Source organism: Camelus bactrianus, chromosome 6 (assembly GCF_048773025.1).
Source record: "Camelus bactrianus isolate YW-2024 breed Bactrian camel chromosome 6, ASM4877302v1, whole genome shotgun sequence".
NCBI classification, from domain to species: Eukaryota; Metazoa; Chordata; class Mammalia; order Artiodactyla; family Camelidae; genus Camelus; species Camelus bactrianus.
The window spans coordinates 76,111,636-76,130,266 of NC_133544.1; the positions used below are offsets into that span (position 1 = coordinate 76,111,636).

Below are 18,631 nucleotides of genomic sequence, written 5' to 3' on the forward strand. Positions count from 1 at the left end.
TTAGGTGGACAACATGATTTGATACACCTGTATATTGTGAAATGATTACCCCCATAAATGAATACCTATTACCCCACATGATTACAATTTTTTCTTGTGATGAGAACTTTTAAGATCTATCTTAGCAATAGAAGAGTTGCTGAGGTTGAAAATTCAACCCCCTTTGGGGCTCTTCCATGCTTACTATAATTAACACCTGGGCCCAAGCAGCTTTTTCTGCTCTCTGCCTGCAGGAGGTAAGAGTCTCTTTATATTTTGCCAAGGAGGGTCTCAGGCTTCCTCGTTTTACCTTAAAGTGGTGATTAATGATCCTTAGCCCTTCATTGCTATTTTCAGCACATTGGGTCCACCCAGGAGCAGCCAGCCAATTCCATGCTCTCTGGAATGTAATAACTTCCCCTGTACTTCTCAAATGCCTTGTATGTTTCCCCTGATGGTGCATTCACTTCCACTGATAGTCTATTCCAGTTTATCATCCATAGAGTTTTCAACAATTGCATCACCACAGCAAGCCAGGGACTATCTGTACTCCTTCTACTACCAATAATGGGCTCCTCTTTGCTAGCTGGTCACTGAGTGATTCAGCTCCAAAATCCGTTTGAGAATCTGATTTGTAGGATCATTTCCAGACCAACTGTGGCAGATCAGTTTCCCTGGGAAAACAGACTCTGAGACTTTGGGATTTTCATGCGTGTGTTCAGGCATGCTCTCTGGATCAGTATCTTTGAGGGAACAGTGAATGTAGGATTGGGCTGAGGGAGAAGCTGAACTACAGTGCAGTTGCTACAGCAGCTTCAGCCAGTATTGTAGGGAACTCTCAAACTAGGCCGTTCAGCAGTTTCCCAGTTCAGGTAAGGGGCCAGTCTCTTGTATCAGCACGTCAGCCAGTTACTAGATTGTCCTTGGGGAGGAGGAGTAATACTTGCAGCTTCCTTCAGTCAAGAGCAATGGCTGGATGGGGACACGGCTGTGAGCCTTCAGTAGCCGACACCCCTTGTGGCTGGGGGTGTGAGTGCCTTAGTCCTGAAGGTGGTGCAGCACAGCATTTACTACAAGACTGATGGAAAATTAAGAGGTATTTTTCCAGGGACAGGAATATTGCTACAAGGGTTGAAAAACATCCCCACGCTTTCTGTGACATTGGGTTCCTCGGACTTAGAAAAAGATCACACTACCAAGTTCTACAGGTGATCTAGTAGACTTAAGCCTGCTTGACAGCAGCACCTTAGAGGTGCTGAATCATGAGTGTCTGGCTACCTGTGTACCTGTAAGCAAGGTATTAAGTGTCGTATGAGTCTTAATATCCCCTGTGTATAACCTTGCATAAAGAGGGGGAAGCTCAGCACGATTGTGATTTTGAGTGGACCCCCGAGACACACAATGACCTGCTGGCATGTGAGACCCTGGATGAATCAGTAGGGCTAGACAGAGAAGGCTCATTCCACGGTTGTGAGATCGCTGTTGCTCCTGGGAGTTGCCCCTCATGCTGTTGGGCTATGCTTTCTCTTATCATTCTGGATTTTACCTAAATAGAAGTGGGCCTAGCTCAAGGAGCCTCTGTTCCCAAATTGGTGGACAGTCTGAAATCATTAATTGGGGGGATCATCTCATTGGTGATATGTGATTTTACTTCTACTTTGATTATGGTGGAATAATTTACCTTTATAGCATTAATGTAAATTACTGCGGTAGATTCTGCTGTTCAAGATGCTTGCTGCTTTCCCCCTCGGGAAGAATTATATATCCCCACCTGCTCCTTTGACACCAAGCTCAGCTGTGTACATTGCAATGAAGTGAAATGGTTAATGAGTGAAAATTTCGTGTCACTGCTGAATAGAAGCTTTAAGCATCGTTGCGTTGTCTGTGACTTGGCTCCCTTTTCCTCTCCCACAAGATGAGAAATATTCCATTTAGGGGCTGCTCTGTCAGTCTGGGCCTTGACATAAGGATTCAGGGAACACACCCGCAGCTGATTGATGTTGAAAATGCAGAGTGAGTGAGAAATAAACCTGTGCTGTTGTCGAAAACTCAAATTTTTAAGGGGTTGCTCATGATCGCACTATAATTTAGCTAAAACTGATTGATACAGTTGGATTTCATAGGTTTCATTTTGTATGTATTTCATTTGGAGACTTGATATATGTACTTAAAAATGTCTAAAGGGCACTAGACTAGTAATCCTCTCTGGTAGGAATATTGCTAAAGTAAAATTTGCCTTTGTATTTCATTCCTATAATCTGGTCATTTTAGTGTGTTGCTTTCCTTTCATTTTCCTGACAACAGCTAAGGCATGGAGAAGAAAGGAAGACAGACAGGGACGTAAGGAAGATAAACTGTTTAAAAAAAGATCCTGGCTGAGGGAGGTGGTGGTGGACAGGAGGGGTTGATAATGGGTGGAAATAATAGCAGCTTTATAATTAAAAAAAGATAAATTAATTTTGAATTCACAGTTTTGGAAGGTATATGTTTTTAATCTTTTTGAAAATAATGCTGTAAGTAGCCTGTTGTGCAGTTCTGGAAGGATCAAGGGGAAAAATAAAGTCTGTCTTGCACCTTGCTCTTCACTCAAATGTAGTGCACATTTGCTGGATTTTCTCTCTCTCTCGCACACACACATACACACACATGCATACACATGCAGGAAAACACACATACACTCAGTAAAGTTAAGGTTTTATTTCTTTCATTGATGTCTGATACTTAAAATAGTAACACAAACAGCAAAACCATAGTTTTAGTTAATTTAAAGGAGTTTTTCTATATATTTGCCTAATTTATTCCATTTTGAGGCGGGGCATAAGGATTCCTGTTGGACCATATTGCTTGAATTTTATACAAATATAAAAGTATGATTCACCAAAAAAATTTATACAATTCCTAAAAGAAGAGCTACCATTTAAAATAGGCTTTTATGTGAGACACTGTACTAAGTCCACTCCATGATGTATAGGCAGTACAAACAAGATGGATAGCTTCTGCAAAATGGGGCTTTGGAGACCAAACTCACTGGTTTGTCAAAATAGGAAGTAGTTAAATAAGAATGCATGTGGAGTGCGTAGCTTAGTGTGTGACACAGAGGAAATAGGAATAAATGATAACTAGCAGGCACTCTAGTATAGTACTTTCCTCCCACCAAATGATACAAGTTTTTAGCTTCATTTTCCCCGTTTTTCAAATTGGAGAAGATACCAGAGAAAATGGACCAGGGTCAGTGTATTGAGATAAAAACTTTCTGTGTTTTCAGTGTCTCCTGACTTGCTCCTTTCTCTCTTATTTTGTACCCTGCTAACACCTGGCTGTCCTTCCCTTTTTGGAATTGGATTGTGGCAGACAGGATTCTAAGATTCTGTCCCTTATGCACATGCCCTGTGTTATACCCTCCTCTTGAGTGTGGGCAGAGCCTATGAGTATGATGGGATACCATTCCCATGATTAGGTTACCACTCCACTGATTTGGAGGGAAATTACTCTGTGTGGGCTTGATTTTTAAGAGAAGGCAAGGCATCAGGGCTGCTTCTGCTGGCCTTGAGGGGACAGACTGCCAAGCTGTGAGGAGGGCGACATGACAAAGACCCAAGAGAGGCTTTTTGGTCCCCCAACAATAGCTCACAAGAAAAGAGAACTCAGTCATAGGGCCATAAAGAAATGAACTCTGTCAACAAGCCACTGGAGCCTGGAAGTAGACCTTTGAGATATGGATGCAGCTGCTGACACCTTGATTTCAGCCTTCTAACACCCTTGGCTGAGGAATTGCAGAACTGTAAGATAAAAATAAGTATTGTTTTAAGAAGCTAAGTTGTAATTTATTATATAGCAGTAGAAAACTAATAAGATGAAACACACATCTTAGGGCATGGGACCTGGCCTCCTGACTGACTGCTGGTGTGAGATGATGTAACTCAGAAGTGCAGGGGAATTAATTCCTCCTGGGATAAAGATTGACCAATGGGAATGAAAGAAGGGAGGAAGAGGAGCATACATTCTCACCCTTTCCCCTCACCCTCAGTGGATTACTCTGATTTTTGTTTTCCTTGTTACTCTTCTAAAGAAGCCCTACATGCCAAGGAGATGTTTAACTTGCTCTGTCTTCTCACAGCCTGTGAGTTGCAGCCAGCTTGGTAGTGTATCACCTCACACATTTCTGATTTCTTCCCTCTTCATCCACACACCCCAAATAAGATGTTAGCACTTGAATCCTTACCCCAGTTCTGCTTTCTGAAGACCTGGTCTGAGTCAGTTACACAACATTTAAGTGGCAGAACCAGAATTGAGTGCATGTCTGACTGTAGAGCTTGAGTTAATTTCAGGCTACCTGATTTCATTGTAAGGAAATTAAATTTAAAAGTGAAAAATACGTACATGGTAGACGCAGCACACAATTTCTATGCTAATAACCTCTCAGGAGGACGTGTAATAGGGATTTCAGATTGTCTTGTTATTCAAAATAGAGTTTATCTGTTAGAAGGAACAGTTTCTGGCTCTTTCAGTAGGTTCAATTTAACATACATTTGGGGACAAAGAATTCTGTTGCATAAGTGATAGATTCCTGTAATGTTCATTTGCTAGTACATCTTGAGACAATAGTATGATAAAGAGTCACTTGCTTTTTCTATAGTGAAGACAGAATTTCAGGCATACCCTTTTCTGTTTTTGTTTTTTTAATAGTTAATTTCCTAAGGTTGGAATTTTGCCTTGAACTATTTCTTAGATGCTCTTTTCTTTGAGTACAGTGTTCAATGAGCCTGGGGCAGAGTTTGAGGCAAATAAATAGAAAGAGTACCCAAGTTCCTCTTTAACACTGAGTTCTGTTGGTGAGTAAAATTGTTCCTTTCAGATTGATTAATCTTGTTGGTGCAATAGGGCCTGATAGGGTGAGCATCACACTTTGCTCCCTTAATGACGGAGTCCAGAGAGTAGGTTAGCTCTGAGTTCTGGTTTATTTTTTTCCTTATTTCTCCTGGGTAACTTGATGACCAGGACTACAGGTTGAGTATGTTGCTTTTAAATACTTGTTCTTGAGGATTCAGTTACAGATTCCTTGGAAATGTCTGCGTTGCCCTAGTTCTTTGAAATTTTTTACTGATAGTGTGGGTTGAGTTATTTGGCTGTCTCGTCCATACCCCAGCATGCCTGAGTCACATGTGGTTGAATGGGATGTGACTATGTGACTGAAGCTTGGCCAGACATTCTCTCTCAGGAATTTGGAGTTGAGATGGAGACCAACAAGGAGATAGGCCTCATCTCCTGACCAGAAGGCATGTAGACCTGGGAGCTGCAGGGTGGTCATCTCCCCTCTGTATGTGGATGAAGAAGGTAAAAGCCAATCTGGTTTTATTTTTTATGTGACTTCGTTCTTTCCCATTTTTATAGAAATGCAGTATGAAGACAGCAGGGATGGTTTTTCATTTTTTCCCTTCTGGACTTGCTTTTTTTTAAATGGAGGCACCGGGGATTGAACCCAGGACCTTGTGCGTGCTAAGCATGTGTTCTACCACTGAGGTATTATCCTACCCTCCAGATCCACTCATCACCTTCTTCCTCCCTGCTTTGTTTCCAGGAGACTGATCTCCACCATCGATTTTATGTGATTCCCTTGCCCTCTGGCTTCCAGGTGGGTTTGGCCAATGTGGAGAGTCATTAGGAGATCAACAAGCAGAAATGGAGGTTGGAGTATTTATTTCCTTGCTTCCTCCCTCTCAGGCTACTGATTTGCAGTGGTTGCCTTTCTGGAGCAGGGTCACAAATCTTACAGGGTGATTTTTCTCTTTCAGCTACAGCTATAGGTCTCAGTATATTTCAATAAATGAACCCCAGGCAGACTCTATTACAGGCACTAGCCCTAAAGGAGAAAGAGGAGGGATCTTCATCTTGCCTTGCTTTTTTCTCTTAACTCTGTCCTAAACCCTTTGTATTTGATCCAATTATGCCTTTTAAGAGTGTCTTTTATTTCCTGCTGGGATCATGACTGATGAATGACCTATGCTCCTGAAGTTCTAATTCCTTTTGGTCCCTGACTGTGAAACAAACCTATGATCTTACAATAAATTTGTTTTGCTTTAACTAGTTAAATGGGTCTTAAAACCAACTAGCCCTTAAAAATGAAGGTTCCTTGAATTACATATACTTATATAATGGATACATAGCCCTAAACAATTTTTCAAAACAGGATAAAAAGTTCGTTTATAAATCAAGTGGGCTGTTTGTTACTGTGTATATGCTACTAGGATTTGTAATGCATTTTTTCTTTCAGTTTTATTGAGATACAGTTGGCACATAACATTATATTGGTTTTAAATGTACAACATGATTTTGTATGTATATATGGTGAAATGATTACTGCAGTAAGTTCCATTAACATCCATCACCTCACCTAGTTACAAATTATTTTTTTTTTTGTAATGAGAAGTTTTAAGATTTGCTCTTGTAACTTTTAAATATATGATATATTATTAACTTTAGTCACCATGCTCTGTACATTACATCCCCAGAACTTATTTATCTTATAACTGGAAGTTTGTATCTTTTGACCACCTTCACCCATTTCACCAACCCCCAACCTCTGGCAACCACCAATCTGTTGTCTATATCTCTGAGTTTGGTTGGTTGGCTGTTTGGTTGGTTTTGATTCCACATGTAAGTGAGGTCATAAAGTATTTTTTTTTTCTCTGTCTGACTTCTTTCACTTAGATGTCTATTCAGTTCCTCTGCCCATTTGAACTAGATTATTTGGGTTTTTGCTGTTGAGTTGAATGAATTCTTTATATATTTTGGATATTAACCTCTTATCAGCTATATGATTTGTAAATATTTTCTCCAGTTCTGCAGTTTGCCTTTTCAGGTTATTAATGGTTTCCTTTTCTGTACAGAAGCTTTTTAGTTTGATGTAGTCTCACTTGTTTTTGCTTTTGTTGCCTTTACTTTTGTTGTCTAACATTAAAAAAAAAAAATCACCAAGACTGATATAAAGGCCCCATGCTTTCTTATAGGAGTTTATGGTTTCAGGTCTTTTATTCAAGTAATCCATTTTGAGTTGATTTTTGTGTATGGTGTCAGATGGGAGTCCAATTTCATTCTTTTGCATGTGGCTCTCCAGTTTTCCCAACACCGTTTGCTGAAGAGACTGTCCTTTCCCCATTGTGTATTTTTGGCTCTATTGCCATTAAATTAATTGACCATAAATATGTGGTCAGTTTTTTATTCTGGGCTTCCTACTTTGTTCCATTGATCTGTCTTTTTATGCCAATATCATACCGTATTGATTACCATAACTTTGTAGTACACTTTGAAATCAGGAAATGTGATGCTTCTAGCTTTGTTCTTTCTCAAGCATGTTTTAGCTATTTGGGTTCTTTTGAGGTTCTACACAAATTTTAGGATTGTGTGTTCTATTTCTGTGAAAAATGTCATTGGAATTTTGACAGGAATTATACTGAATCTACAGATTGCTTTGTGTAATATGGATATTTTAACAACATTAATTTTTTTCAATCCATGAGTATGGAATGGCTTTCCATTTATTTGTGTCTTCTTCAGTTTCTTCAAGCAATGTGTTAGTTTTCAGTATATAGATCTTTCACCTCCTTGGTTAAATTTATTCCTGGGAATTTCATTGTTTATGATGCAGTTGTAAATGGGATTGTTTTAATTTCTCGTTCTGATTGTTCATTATTAGTGTATAGAAATGCAACTGACTTTTGCATATTGATTTTGTATCCTGCAACTTTACTGAATTTGCTTAACAGTTTTCTGATGGAGTCTTTGGGTTTGTTTGTTTTTTGTAGGCAAAAAAGTTTTAAGAAGTTGTACTTCTTCCTTTCCAATTTTTGGATGCCTTTTATTTTTTTTTTCTTGCTAATAGCTAGGACTTCAAGCTTTGGGCTTGTCATATATGGCATTTATTATGTTGAAGTATGTTCTCCTACACCCAGTTTGAGATTTTTAAAATCATGAATGAGTGTTGAGTTTTGTCAAATGCTTTTCTTGCACCTATTGCAGTTATCATGATTTTAATCCTTCATTTTAAAAATGTGGTGTATCACATTAATTTTGTGTATGTTGAACCATCCCTGCATCCCTGGAATAAATCCCACTTAATGATGATTCCCATGATCCTTTAATCTATTTTAGAATTTGGTTTGCTAATATGTTGAAGATTTTTGCTTCTCAGTTCGCTAGGGATATTGTTCTATGTTTTTCTTTTCTTGTATATTCCTTGTCTGCTTTTGGCATCAGGGTAATGTTGGCCTCATAAAATGAGTTTGGCAGTGTTCTATTTTTTTGAAAGAGTTTGAGAAGGATTGGTTTTAATTCTTCTTTAAATGTTTGATAGAATTCACTAGTGAAGCCATCTGGTCCTGAACTTAGGTTTGTTGGAAGGTTTTTGACTTCTGATTCAATTTTATTACTCATTTCTCATTCTTTGATTCAATCTTGATGGTTTCTAGAAATTTATCAGTTTCTTCTACATTGTCAGATTGGGTGTATAACTATTATAGAGTCTTAAGATCTTTGTATTTGTGTGGTATTAGGTGCAACATCTCTTCTGACTTTGAATCCTCTTTTTTTTTTCTTGGTGAGTGTAGCTAAAGGTTTGTCAGTTTTGTTTATCTTCTCAAAATACCGGCTGTTAGTTTCATTGATATTTTCTATTGTCTTGTAATTTTTTTCATTTTTTTCTGCTCTAATCTTTGTTATTTCATTCCTTCTAACTTTGGGCTTAGTTTCTTTTCCTAGTTCCTTGAGGTGTAAAGTTAGGTTGTTTTATTTGAGATCTTTCTCATTTCTTAATCTAGTCACTATCACTATGAACTTCCCTTTTTTGATGCATCCCCTAAGTTTTGTATCCTGTATTTTCATTTTGTCTCAAGATGTTTTTTTGATTTCTTCTTTGACCCATTGCCTATTGTTTCATCTCCACATTTTTGTTAAATTTTCAGTTTTCTTCTTGTAACTGATTTCTAATTTCATACCTTTGTGGTCAGAAAAAATGCTTGATATGATTTCAATCTTCTTAACTTAATATTAAGAACCTGTTCTGTGGCCTAACATATGATACATCCTGAAGAATGTTCCATGTGCCCTTGAAGGATGTGTATTCTGCTTTTGGATGGAATGTTCTGTAAATGTCTGTTTAGTTTACACCCAGTGTGGCTTTACTGATTTTTTCCATCTGGATGATCTAACCATTGCTGACAGTGGGATATTGAAGTCCTGTTCTATTACCGTGTTGCTCTCTGTTTCTCCCTCTGTGTCCATTAATATCTGCTTTATATTTTTAGGTGCTTCTGTGTTGGGTGCATAAATACTTACAAATGTTATATCCTCTCTTTGATTTGACCCTTCTATCATTATATAGTATGTGTTTGGTTTAGCACAGTGACTAGCACATACTATCAGGACATGAGGTGTTTACTGAATGAACATGACTCTAATCCTTCTCCCTTTCTTCAGGATAGGGCCTGCGCAGCCCCATTTCAAACCTTTTATTTATTCATGGTACTGGTAGTTTTTCAAAAAGTGTATTTCCGATGTCTCATAAATTACCTTAAATTTTATGTGAGCCAAGATAGGCATAATAAAAAAGGAGAAAAAAATCCTGTTTGCTGTTTGTGAACAGGCAAATTGGTTAAAAATTTTCAATTAATGGCAACTAATTCATTATATTGGGGTGAGAGCAGTAGGTAGGGGAGGACTGTAGTGTCCTCCCTGACAGACTAACTGCTAGGGGTTATGCTGTGCTTAAAATCGTGCTTTGCTGTGTGGTGTCTTGCTGATTCCATTATGCCACAGGCACCATCATGCAAGTTTGGTAAAGCCCTGTCACTCTGTTCTGCTGGACACCCTAACCTTCTTGCACAGAAGGTTCATTTGCAATTGATTGGATAATTTTCTAGTGCGATCCAGCTAAGTTTCTTACTGAAATTAAATGGCTGCAGTTTTAAAATGGAATCCTGAGTTTAGTGTATGTCTTGGTCATTTGAAAAGCTGATTAAGGCCACGTGCTTGTACTGGGGGTCCAAGACTAGGGAATTAAGGCTGAGGAAGAAAAGGGCAAATATGACATGAGACATGAAGCAGTATGGTGTTACGTGCTCCTGGCTAACTTTGTGCAGTGAGCTGGAGGGACACTTGTCATCTGTGCTCACTTGGCAAAAGGAGAATGACCACACTACCTCATGGATTATTGTTTTGAATGTGTTAATCTGTGTAACGTGTTTAGAATGCTGCACATAGTAAGACCTGTTTAAGCTATTGTTTTTTGAGAAATAGACCTTGCTCCAGGGCTGCGTGATATTGTTCAGGTAAACTCATCAGTTGCAACTAGCTTGGATTATATTCTATTTCTAAAATAAAATTCTCACTGAATCAGTAAATATTCATTAACAAATTTCTATGCTTCAGAAGCAAAGAATATGATAAAGTCTTAGCCTGGGGCCTCTAAAAGTCAGAGCGTTAAGACAAGGATTAAGGTGCTACGACTTTGAGAGGCGCAAGCACAGGGCAATGAGTGTGAGGGTGGAAGGGAAGTGAGTCAAGGAAAGATGTGAAGCAGTTCAAGCATTACCCCTCTGCTCAATCAGCTGTTGGAGGACATAGCGTGTGGCTCAGCAGTTGTATTTCACTCCCCACGTAGGGCTTCTCCAGGAAAGAGCCACACCTCAAAAATCTCACAAGGGAGAGAAAGGAGAGACCTTTATCTGTCTGCCTTCTCTTGTCTTTTGTTCCCTACTGGTCCTCAAGGGGCGCTAACTCTCCTGTACCACTAATCCGTCAACAGTTCATCAGGGTGTCAGATCCATGTCCTGCGTTGTGGTGTTTGATCTAAATCCAGAAGTAGAGGGGCAACTCTGCATGGGTAAGTTGATAAGAGGGAAAAAGAAGGAAGCTTCTGTGTCCACTGGTGGGATAGAAGTCCCTCCAATTCAGTGTTGTTCCCTCAATGACTGCTGGGTGGATTTGTGTACACCTTATATCTCACTCTGGTTCAAAAAAACTCATCAACAACCCAGTGTCCTGAGGGTGTCTGCTTGATAAAGACTGTTGCCCACTTTCTCCTGTTCCTATCTATGCCTTCTTTTGGACTTTTGGAGATCTCTGAGGAAAGAAACAATTATTTTTATGAATGGCATGCTCGGCATCTTTTGTAAACTCATGTGTACCCTTCAGTATAAGAATATGTAAAAACTCTTATCTGCTCTGTTAAATCCAAAAATCCCTGAAGACAGGAACCATGAATTATCTTCTCTGAATTTTGCAAAGCTCTCAGCAACAAGATGGTCAAGGATGAATAAATAAATATTGGTCATAGAGACTAACCCTTAGATCTTCCCTGCCATGTCTGATATCACGTCCTTGTCATTTCTACCTTCAGGGACTGGTCCACTTGTCACCTTAGCCAAAAGTGATAAAACTTTCCTGAGAGATCTTGTTGCATGAAGTATCCCCCATCGAATTTCCCATGGCATTTTATTGGAAAATCTGAATGCATCCTGTGATACTTGGCATTGCAATCTAGTTAAAGGTGTATTTTAAAAAATCTCACTTTTGCTTATTTTATTCAGTAAATGTTGAAAACCTATGTCTAGGAACTAGAGTTACCTAAAGGAGAAGACTTGACTGTTGTCTTCAAAGAGCTTACAATTCAGGAGAGAAGGATTCACAAAACAATATCTCCATCACAGTCATATTGTTAGGCTAAAGCTGCAGTGTGAGCAGAAAGAAAAGAGAGGCTTGGGTTTTTCCAGTTTTCTCAGAGGAACTCATGTTAGAGTTTAAAAATGAGTGGTGAGTGAATGTGTGTATGCTTCAGGGCATAACGAGGCTGGAGGGTAATGGATGTTTGGCAGTGGTGGGGGCAGTTCTTGGATGTGCTGCAGGGGTGAACTGGTGGAAGAGGACAGTTGTCCTTTTGTGAGGCAGCGGCACAGGACATTTCAGAGAGAACTGGAGAGATCCAGACTGAGTAGGAAAGCTGGGGGGCTAGCAGGAGAGTATGATGGACTCTACAGACATTATCCTAGGGACAAAGGGGAGTCGCCAGAGCACTATAAATAGAAGGAAGGATGCAGGCTTCCTGAGGGTCAGGGGCTATATCCTGGACACATTTGTTTTCTTCGTGATGCCTCACAGAGCTTATGGGTACCACGTACTCGGTGAATTTTGGTTAAATGATGAAACTCCATAGTTCTGGCATGCTACATGAAAGGCACAGATCTTAGCAGAATTTGCAGCAAGACAGTAAAATGTTTAGAATTCTTTGTTCCTGGGGACAAACTTCTGAATTACGACCTTGTATTTCATACAACTTTGTTCTTCAAAAATTGCTGCCGTATAATACTTTTTGTCAATTAGTTGGAATTGCATTTGGTTAATGGCATGTGTAATTAGCCATCTTATCTTGCTTGAAAGGGCACCTAACAAGAGGTAAAATGAGCTATTTTCAGTGGTTGTAAAACTACTGAGCCACAGAAACGATGGTTGAGACCCTTTAAGGGCTCAGGGGAAATGAAGCTGAAACTGACAAAAAAAAATCACAAATGGAAACTACTCTGTAGAAGGGGAGAGAATTCAAATCTGATTTTTGGCATTACACTGCCATATATGTTAAATTCCCAGGAATCAGTTAAACTTTTCTAATATACTCCCAAGTTGCTTTTTTCCTTTTCCCAAGTACGTAAGTATTGAACCAGGAGATAATTGTTTACTTTCATAAATCTGTATTTTACCAAACTACAAAAAAAGCTGGTTACTAATTAAAATTTAACAACTAGCTACATAAAATAAGAATATTAATAGAAAAGCTAACATTTATTTTGTGCTTACTATGGACCAGGTAATGTTTGAAGTTCTCTACATGTATTCTTATTTAATCCTTGTAACAACTCTGTGAATAACAAAATGGAGTAACTGCTTGATTACACATTTAGTAAGGAAATAATTATCCTTTCTCCCCATGCTTGTGTCTCCAGAGCTGTGCTGTCCAGTACATTGGCCACCAGCCACATGCGGCTATTTAAATTTAAGTTGAAGTAAAAAATTCAGTTCCTCAATCACACTACCGCATTCTAACTGCCCTATAGCCATGAGTAGCTAGCAGTTAACCTTATTGCATAGCACAGATATGGAACATCTCCATCAGAGAAATTTCTGTCTGGCAGTGCAATTCTAGAGAGACCTGACAAATACTGTCACAGAGTTCAGAATATTTAGACTTAGAACTAAAAGGTCACGTGGTTCAGTATCTTTATTTCCAGTTGAAAAACTATTTGCCAAAGCCATTAAGGCACTTGCTTAAGATCATACGGTTTATAATTGGGAGGGCCAGGACATAAACCTATGACGCATCTTTATCCATCACTTGCACTGCTGGATCCAGGTAATGCGCAGCAGGAAGGGGGCAGTGAGGACATGGTAATAACCATGGCCTTGGCCAGAAGAGCTGCTGTGAACAGTAACCTCAGGAGGCATGTGACTACAAGAGGATTCAACTCCAAAGGGCACAGACTAGTGTTCATTACGCTCCTTTTGGACACCTGGATGTTAATTGAGGTGAAAGAAGAACACCAAGGAGCAACAGGGTGCCCTGTACTATGGGACAGCCTGAGAGGTGGCAGATACAGAATCAAACCTCCAGTCCTTCCTTCATGAGCCAGGGAAGTCTGAAGCTTTCAGTTGTTACCAGGAGAAGGGGAATAAGAGTTACCTGGGTTCTTAGTCACCTGAAAAAAATGAATTCTTAATGAGAGACAAAAAGCATGATATAAATAAGATTTATTAGTAAAGTGAAGAAGTAGTAAAATATAGTGTACTCCTGAGAATTGTGAGTGGGCCAATCCAAGAGAGGAAAAATGGCGCTGCTCCTTTGTTTTTCCTGTTTTTATATCCTGGCTTAGTGGGTGTTTTTGTGATTGACTGATTCACTGCTCAGGTTCTTTGAGTGCTCAGGCAGATTGACAGCTCCTGTTGCTTGTGCTCAGGCTGATTGACAGCTCGCGTTCCTTGTGCTCAGGCACGCCCATCTCTTTTACGCATGTTTTTACCCATGATTCTACCCATGATTCACACAGAGAAACCCACGTGAGGGGGCTGAAACTGTAACTTTAATTACATTAGAAAGCGCATTGGGTCAAGTTAAGCCAGGTCCTTATCTGTACTGTGCAGCCGCAGCGTTCCATCCTAGCCGGCTTCTTTGCTGGCCCTCATTTAGAGAAAGTAAATTTTTGGAGCCCCTTATCCTGAGCGCAGGTGTATTGTTACTTTCTGGGTTGCTTTTTTCCCCTTCCTCTTGACCTGCCCAGTGCTCATTTCTATTTAACTGCCTAACACAATGACTCCTTTGATACCCTGTGGCATTTTTACCATGATTTTTGTTCAGCACCTCTGAGAGATGGTTTGTGCCAAAGCCTGGGAATGTATTTTAATGTTTTCTAATTATTTTCATTATGACTGTCTTTGGTTTAAAAAAATTTAAAACTTCAAGTATTAATAAATATCTCAGTTAACATTATGTAATGTCTTTCGTACATTTTTACAAGTATCTCCATGTTCTACTGTTTTAAACTTTTTCAGTTGTAGCTAATAGTTTAAGCATATCCTACGTATCTAATAATTTAAAAAATAGGTTTTTTCAATATAATTTATTGTTCTTTCTCCCCCTTTATTTTAAATTTATTGAGGCTTCTCCCATTATTGCAATGCAGCAGGTGATCTGGTGCCTAGCTGACTTCCTCTGGGCCCTTGCAATTCTGAAACATGCTGAAGGCTCCTTATACGAGCAGCTGAGACTCACTGCTCCAGGGCGCCTCTGGATGCAGGAGCTCACTTGTTAGCCCAACATGGAGGTGGCAAGAAATGCTACGGAGGCAGTGCCCTCTAGGAATTGGTAGAAAAATAACCCCATCTTTTTGCTCGGCAAAACAAATGAGTTGTCCCACATGAGTGGGACATTTATGTTTTTGCCTTTAAGGGAACCCATAAGGAATCACACCCTTGGATAATCTCCTTCACTTGGGTGAAGGGCAGAACCTGAGACTTGCTTCTACTCAATAAATAGGGCAGATGTGGTGGAGTTGCATTCTTCACATGGAGCTGAATTCTGCCATCAACTGCGCGAAGTTGGAGAGGACTCTAAGCTCCGGAAGGAAATGCAGCCTTGCTGACATCTTGTTTGAAGAGAAGATCTAGGTAAGCTGTGCCCAGCTTAGGACCCATAGAAACTGAGATGATAACTATAGGTTGTGTTAAGCTGCTGTATTTGCAGTACTTTGTTATGCAATGATAGAAAATTAAAACAGGGTTCTTAAACAGCCTCCCAGAGGTACCCAGTGGGATGGAGCCCCAGTTGTTATCAGTGGTAACTTATTCATTATTGTACCTTGTGCAGGCTTCCTTCTATTTCCTTGCCAACTTCCCTATTCTAGTACTATTTCTTGGACTCATCTACTTCTTAAAGTACTTGCACACAGATCCTTACAGGGAGAACCAAACCTAAACCTTCACCATTTTGGCTCCTTATTTTTAACATGTTATTTTTTAAAATTGTTTTATGAACATATAATTCATGTGTCATGCAATTCACCAACCTAAAGTGTACAACGCAGTTAAAAAATAGTTGTGCAATCATCACTACAAACAATTTTAGAACATTTTTATCACCCTAGAAAAAACGCTCTACACGAGCAGTCACTCCACATTCCCATCCACCTTACCCATTCTAAGCTCAAAGCAACCCTAATCTACTTTGTGTCTGTATAGATTTGCCTATTCTGGGTGTGCCATAGACATGGAATCATAAAATATATAGTCCTCTCTGACGGGCAGCTTTCACTTAGCATAATATTTTCAAGGTTCATGTATATTGCAGCATGTATCAGTATTTTATACCTTTTTATTACCTGGAATTCCATTATATGGATATAGCACATTTTATCCATCTATTCACCCATTGATGGGCATTTGGGTTGTTTTCACATTTTGGGTATTATGAATAATGTTGCTATGAATGTTTCTGTACAAGTTTTTGTGTGGACACATGTTTTCATTTCTCTTGGCTATATACCTAGGAGTAAAATTGCTGGGTCATATGGTAACTCTATACTTAACATTTTACAGCTGAACTTAACATTAACTGCCAAAATGTTTTCCAAAGCAATTGCATCATTTTATATTGCCGCCAGCAATGTGTGAGTATTATAATTTCTTCGTACACTTGCTAATACTTGTTATTATCGATCGTTTTGATTACAGCCATCCTAGTAGGTATGAAATGATACCTCATTGTGGTTTTAATTTGCATTTTCCTAATGACTAAGGATGTCAAACAGGTTTTCATGTGCTTACTGACCATTTGTATATATTCTTCAGAGAAATGTTTATCCATATCCCTTGCTCATATTTAAACTGAATTGCTGGTCATTTTATTGTTGTTGAAAGTGTTCTCTACATATTCTGGGTGTAAGTTCTTTATCAGATATATGTTTACAAATGCTTCCATTCTGTGAGTTATTTTTTTCACTTTTCTTTTTTAAAATTTATTTTATTGAGATACAATGGACATATAATGTATAATTTTAAGGTTTACAAAATGTTGACTTTGTGCATTTATATACTGCAGTATCATTACCACCATAGCACTAGCTAACACCTCTGTCATGTCACGTAACTAATATTTCTTTTTTTTGTGGTGGGAACAATTACGATCTAGCCTCATGGCAGCTTCATAGTTTATAATACAGAACAGTTGTCTCTAATGACTAGGCTGTGCCATAGATCTCCAGGACTTACTTATGTACTAGTTGGAAGTTTATACCCTTGAACATTTGCCCAATTCTACCACCCTTTAGCCCTGGTAACTGCCATTCTATTCCCTGCTTTTATGAGTTTTGAGTTTTTTAGATCCCACATATGTGATATCATATATTATCTGTCTTTCTTTGTCTGACTTATCTCAGCATAATGCCCTTAAGGTCCATCTGGGTTGACACAAATGGCAGGATATGTTTCTCATGGCAGAATAATATTCCATTGTGTGTATATGTGTATATATATGTGTGTGTATGTTTGTGTATATATATGTGTGTGTGTGTGTATATATATATATATATATATAAAATCTTATCTCTCTCATTCATTTATGGGCACTTGGTTAATTTCTATATCTATGCTATAAAAATATGGGAGTGCTTTTATCTCTTCAGTATTTTGTTTTCATTTCCTTTGGATATATAACTAGAAGTGGAATTTCTGGATCATATGGTAGTTGTATTTTTAATTTATTGAGGAACCACCATACTGTTTACCATAATGGCTGAACAAATTTGCACTCCCACCAATAGTGTGCAAGGGTTTCCTTTTCTCCACATCTTCACTAATACTTGTTATCTCTTCTCTTCTTGAGGACAGCCATTCTAATAGTTGTGAAGTGACACATCATTATAGTTGTGATTTGCATTTCCCTGGTCATTAGTGATGTTGATCTGTTCATGTGTTTGTTGACCATCTGTCTGTTATCTTTAGGAAAATGTCTATTTTGTTCTTCTACCCATTTTTAAAATCGAATTGGTTTTTGTTACTGATTTGTGTAAGTTCTTTACATGTTTTGGATATCAACTCCTTGTTGAGTATATGGTTTGAAAATATTGTCTCCCATTCCATAGATTGGTTGCCTTTTCTTTTCTTTCCTTTTTTTAATTGCTTCTTTTGCTGTGAAGAAGCTTTTAGTTTGATGTAGTCCTGCTTGTAGATTTTGCTTTCGTAACATGTGCTTTTCTTGTCATATCTAAAAAATCATTGCCAAAACTGACGTAGAGAAGCTTTTTCCTTCTGCTTTCTTCTAGGAGTTTTATGATTTAAGATGTTTAAATCTTATGTTTAAATCTTTGATCCACTTTGAGTTAATTTTTGTGAGTGGTGAATAACAGTGGTTCGATTTCATTCTTCATGTGGTTATCGAGTTTTCCCAGCACCATTTGTTGAAGAGACTGTTCTTCCCCAGTTGAGTGCTCTTGACTCCCCTTGTCAAATATTAGTTGGCCATAAATACAGGAGTTCATCTTCCATTTGTCTGTGTCTATTTTTGTGGCAGTATATTGTTATAATTACTATAACTTTGGAGCACAGTTAGAATTCAGGAATGTGATGCCTCCACCTCTGTTCTTCTTTCTTATGATTTCTTTGGCTGTTTAAGTTCTTTGGTAGTGCCATGCAAGTTTTAGGATTGTGTTTTCTATTTCTGTGGAAAAAATTGGATTTTTTTAGGTTTATATTTTTATTGCAGTTCAGTTTATTTACAATATTAGTTTCAGGTACAGCAAAGTGATTCAGTTTTTTATACACACACACACACGTATATTTTTCCAGTTTCTTTTCCATCATGGCTTATTACAGGAAGTTGAACATAGTTCCCTGTGCTATACAGTAGGTTCTTGTTGTTTATCTATTTTATACATAGTAATCTGTATCTGTTTAATCCCAAACTCCTGTATCTCCCCCTCCCTTTCCCCTCTGGTAACCACAGTTTGTTTTCTATGTCCATGAGCCTATTTTTGAAAACTATTGGCGTTTTGATAGAGATTGAGTTGAATCAATAGTGGCTTTGGGTAGTATGGACATTTTCACAATATTAATTCTTCTG

The 18,631-nt window shown here is 38.5% G+C and overlaps 1 long non-coding RNA gene across 1 annotated transcript in view; it reads left to right on the plus strand.

Annotated features, from left to right (window-relative positions):
• Positions 1 to 15,050: 15,050 nt before the first annotated feature.
• LOC123619688 (uncharacterized) overlaps positions 15,051 to 18,631 on the plus strand; it is a 129,135-nt gene continuing 125,554 nt past the window's right edge. The window contains exon 1 of the long non-coding RNA XR_006728351.2: positions 15,051 to 15,183. This is a non-coding gene — a long non-coding RNA (uncharacterized LOC123619688). The remainder of the gene's footprint in view (positions 15,184 to 18,631) is intronic.